The sequence below is a fragment of the Triticum aestivum genome, chromosome 3A, assembly GCF_018294505.1.
Source record: "Triticum aestivum cultivar Chinese Spring chromosome 3A, IWGSC CS RefSeq v2.1, whole genome shotgun sequence".
In the NCBI taxonomy this organism is placed as follows: domain Eukaryota; kingdom Viridiplantae; phylum Streptophyta; class Magnoliopsida; order Poales; family Poaceae; genus Triticum; species Triticum aestivum.
In genome coordinates this window covers 745,271,740-745,277,008 of record NC_057800.1, presented here as the reverse complement: position 1 = coordinate 745,277,008, position 5,269 = coordinate 745,271,740, and the positions used below count along the sequence as shown (strand labels likewise).

Genomic DNA, 5,269 nt, shown 5'->3' with positions numbered 1-5,269 from the left:
GCAATTTTGTAAAGCACATTGCACAGAGAGATTGGACGGTACTGAGAAAATTCCTGCGGATTCTTACCTTTCGGTATGAGAACTAAGACAGTCGAGTTAACAATATCAGGCATAGTACCTCCCTCCAGAAAATTCCTTACCGCTGAACAGATCATACCTTTCAATAAATTCCAGTGACGAATATAAAAACCAGCTGTGAAACCATCCGACCCCGGAGATCTGTCCGGATGCATCATGAATAAGGCCTGCTCAATTTCATAATCTGTAATTGGCTCACACAACTTGATATTCATTGCATCATCAACCTTCTGCTGCACCCAATTAGTCACCAAGCTCAGATCAGTTTCAACTTGGGCTGTAAAAAGATTCTTATAAAAGTTGATTGCCTCAGCTTCCAAATCAGCCTGGGCGGTCACAACTGATCCATCCTCTCTTCTAATAGACTTTATTTTATTAGTTCTGGATCTTTCTCTCGCTTTTGCTTGAAAGAAACCAGTGTTGCGGTCTCCCTCCGCAAGCCAAAAAGCTCTAGAACGTTGCTTCTCTATTGCCTCTTCCCTTGCTAGCAATTCTGAAATCCTATTCATTAAATCCTTTTCCTCCTTAGTTGGACCAGACCGAAGAGATCGTTCCCTTAAATTATTTAGCCGAGCCCGCATAGTCTTTAGTTGCTTCTTTACAGAACCAAATTCAGTCCTGTTCCAGTTTTCCAGCTTCTCTCGAACTGCACCTAGAGCATGGTAGATGTCCTCCATATTATTCGCACCCCCTTGCCAGGCCTCTTCCACTATATGAGTATACCGATCATGCCTAGTCCATGCATTCTCGAAGTAAAAAGGTCGTCCTCCTTGGTTCTCTTCAATCCATTCCGATTTTCTTACAGAAATTAACAAAGCACAATGATCAGATTCGGCACATTGCACATGATTCACAGAAGTATTATCAAAATACTCTGTAAATTTATCATCTCCCAACACTCTGTCAAGTCTGACTTTTATATTTCTATCACCATGCTGTCGGTTATCCCATGTATAAGGTGTCCCATAGTAACCCAAGTCATCAAATCTGCAGTATTCAACTGTATCTCTAAAGGCCTCCATCTTCCACTCCTGTCTTTCATTGCCTCCTATTTGTTCCGATGCATGCAGGACCTCATTGAAGTCACCTGCACAGATCCACGCATTATCAAATTCCTTTCTCATGAACTTCAATAAATCCCAGCATCTTTTCCTCTTAGATCTCACTGGATCGCCATAGAATCCAGTAAACCTCCAATCCCCATCACCAACATTGTCATTCTGTACCATAACATCTATATGTGAATTACTGTATGATTTCAGTGACACCTTAGAATCATTATTCCAATAAAGGCACAATCCTCCGCTTAATCCAATGGCCTTAACTCCAAAAGCATTACTGAAGCCAAATCTCCGTCTAAGATCTTGAGCTCTCTTCTCAGTCAACTTGGTCTCCGAAAGAAAGAGCAGACCCGGGCGTTGCAACCTAACGAGGTCACTAATTTCACGAACTGTCTCGGGCCGCCCACAACCCCGACAGTTCGAACACATAATATTCATTGTGCCCGGCGGTCACCGTCAAGAGGTGCCGCCGATCTTGCATCAATTTGTTCAGCAACAGAGTAATCCACTACTGTACCATTAGCCCCTTTAATTTTCTTCTTTTTAGCAAAGGGTGGACTCCCCCTTCCTGTACCATGGTTAAACATACTACAGACAACACACCAGCTGACAAGAATAATCTGTCCACTGCCATCCCTGAAGGTTGATACTTCATTGTTCAATGGCATCACAACAATAGCAAATGTCCTCATTTTAACCCTCCTTGTGATACATTTCTTTATCTTGCCTTCCTGGGTTAAATTCCCATGAAGCCTTTTCACAAAAAGGGCATCCCGTATCACGCAGATAACAACAGGTCGAATAGAAAGAAAAACAGCAGGGATAAAACAGTACATGTGCTTTGAACACTCGGAACGAAAACACATACACACCACACCACACTGAAGACCATATATAGGTCAGCTCACACACGCACTAGACACAGACACAAACTGCCGGGGTTAAGGGCAGCCATGCATGATTCACACATACATACATTCACAGACACACACATGCATGAGGCAGATGAAAGATCCAAGCTAGCTGGATGAAGACCACCAGGCTACCTCTCCTTCAGCTGCATCTTTTATTCAAGGAGGATAAATAAATGGAGAGAGATATAGATCTGGACAAGTACCGCTCAGATAAGCGAAGCTTCCGGTTGATGCCGTGTGCAGAATTGATCGCCCATGCCACACGGTACCAATCAAACAGCAACCACATCTTCATAGTCTCTTTGCACTAACATTTGCTGTCCGTTGTGCTTGAAATCCAACCTCCTCCACATCTGATCTTGCAGGTACTGGAAATACAACCTCCTCCACATCTGGTCTCGCAGGGGCTGTGGGTTGCAGTCACCATAGAGCTCAACCTTCTTCAAATAGTAAAGCTCATCGAGTCCATCCATGGCCTCCATTCTGGCAAAAGACCACACAAACATCTCAAGCTTAGGTGATGCACCTTCGTTAAAGTGAATGCTGGTGATGTCGTTGCCTCGGACGATCAAAGACTTGAGGCTAATGAACTCTCCATTCTTGATGTGGAGCTTGCTTCCGTTGTACGACTTGTGCAGAAGCCTGAGACAAGCTAGAACTCCAAGATTGCCAATGATGCCTAGAGCATCTTCCCCAAGGTAAGTTTCGCTCAGTGTTAACTTGACGAGCTTATCGAGCTCTGCGATCCAGCCAAGGAGCCCATTTCTGATGCCTCTGATGTTTAGGCTCCGAAGGAGTTTCGGAGGCGAGCCCAATGCATGCACCTCGTCTGCATCATCATGAATAATAACACCGTCACTTGTAACCGGATGGTTGACCTGGATTGACAAGGAACGGAGGCAACCATGCAACTTCTCAATCTGTTGGAACAAAAGATCCAACAAGCCATCTCTATTCTTCCTATCGAGGATCACACCTAGTTTCCTTAGTCGCAGCAGTTGTCCGATGCTGATCATATCATCAACACTGTGGGAAACATCAACATGAGACAACATCTCCAGTTTTTCCATTCTTTGGACGCCATTGGGAAGGCGCACCCCCACAAATGACTCTTGAAACCTCTCAGGGTTGTTGTTTGAAGGAGGAGGGCATGTCTGACTCTCCCCAGCAAGCATATGCTTTAGCATTGGAAGCATAATAGACTTTGTGGCGAACGCCCTTACTGTAGTTTGCCGGATGTCCAATGTCTCCAAGCATGTTAGCATCTCTATTTGCTTTGGAAGTTCAGTGACATCTGTATTCCCGAGGCTGAAATATCTGAGCAGTATTATCTTACAAATAATCTTAAGATGTTTCTTCTTCAACCCTCTGCAACCCTCTAGATCCATCACCTTCAAGAGCTTCCACTGAGATGACTTGGCCAAATATGGAAGAGATGCTACTATATCATTGGCAACTTCCATAGGAGGATGACATGCTTGTAGTGGTATTTTGTTATGGATGGAAAGGTGTTGTGCAAAACTTTGTGGCAAATCTGTGTCCACAAAGTTGACATCTATGGCAATCCTGGCGATGAACTCGGAAGCTTCATGATATAATGTGCATGTCTTGATGTTGCATGCATCACTGATATCAGCAGGACGAATGAACCCTCGAGCGACGAGCATCTCGAAATGGTGCTTGGCTACAACCTCTAGTGTTGTTGCATTATCCAACTGACCTTGGGTAGTGTAGTACTCTCTTGTAGGGTTTATGAGGCCCTCAGCAATCCATCTTCTAACCAGGATTGTCCTTGTGATGGTGCGATCTTTGGGGAAAATGGATAGATACATCAAGCAACTCTTGTATTTGCTAGGCAGGTCATTGTAGCACCACATGAGCATTTGCTTAGGGACACTTTTGTTGAGCCTTATACAACTTGATATGCTCCCCATGATGTTTTGAAGCTCATTATCCGTCCTTTGGGGATTTGCCTGGAGAAGATGCATGAACATCTTCATCGTAAAGGCACGGGGGTAACATTTGTCCAAAATCTCTTCGACATACTGATGGTTGCAGTGTACACCCTCATGTGTAAGCTCCTTGGCTTTATCGTAGAAGGCCTTGTATATAGCACGTGGAGGGTAAACTCTTGTGTAATTATGAGAAGAATAGGTGACGTCAGCGGTGATGATTATTATGGATCTATCACGTCGAAAACCATAGTCATCACTGTCATCATCACCTATAAGCTCCTTGATTGTTTTGTGGTATGTGTCATGAGTCTTGTGGGTGCTTTCAAGAAGGATCAAGACCCGTTTTCTTCTCAGATACGTCTGGATGTCAGCAGCTGAAGATATCATTGCTGGTATTTGTCTCATAATATGTTGCTGAAGATCTGTCACTATCTCGCCGTCGCCGTACCAGTTGTGAATGTAACGGTCACTGTCAATGTACATGGCAGGTACCCTAGCCTTCCACTCGAATAAGGCGGACCTGGAGCAACGGTGGTAAATTTCCAAAGCAAAACGATCCACAAATGGCTTGTCCCACATTGTTTTGTTGTCCCATAAGATCTGAAGGACATGTGGACATGTAGGCTCGCCAATGTATTGGTTGTGTATGTGCTCTTCGATGACATGTTGGATGCCTTGGTTGAAGAGAGCCTCACCGTCTAGGTCTAGCTCGAGCTCGAGCAAAGAGCGCCCCCAGATGTCCCCAGCAGATGCAAGTGATGTCTGCAGCTGCTCCACGTCGTCGATGAGTGTCAACGCGCCACCGGCTGGGCCTTGCTCGGCGGCGACAGAAGGCACGGTGACGCCGTACCTCTGTCGCCTCTTGCCCACCTCACGCACCCGGTCCTTGAGCTCCCGGATCCGGGTCGCCACGCGGTGCCGGACAGGGACGGTCCTCAGGAACTGGAGCATCCTCCGCAGGGAGCCCAGGAGGCCCTCGCCGGCGCGGGGGCCGCCGCCGACCTGCCGGGCGAAGAGCTCCACGTAGGCCTCGCTGTCGCGGGCGAGGCCCAGGCACCACCTGCTTCATCCACGTACGGACGTGGTGGGCGCGGTGCTCCGCCTCGGTGAGGTGGGCGAGCAGGCTGTTCATGCTCTCCATCTCGTCCCTGATGAAGCGCACGTCGCCGCGGACGCCGCGCAGCAGCTGCGCCTCGTCCACCAGCAGCGCGCTCAGCCTCCCCAGCAGAGAGTCCACCGCGCTCTGCGCCATCCCCGCCAT

At 47.0% G+C, this 5,269-nt stretch overlaps 1 pseudogene; it reads right to left on the bottom strand.

The window, feature by feature from the left end:
* Window positions 1–1,985: 1,985 nt before the first annotated feature.
* Window positions 1,986–5,269, bottom strand: LOC123063698 (disease resistance protein PIK6-NP-like; annotated as a pseudogene).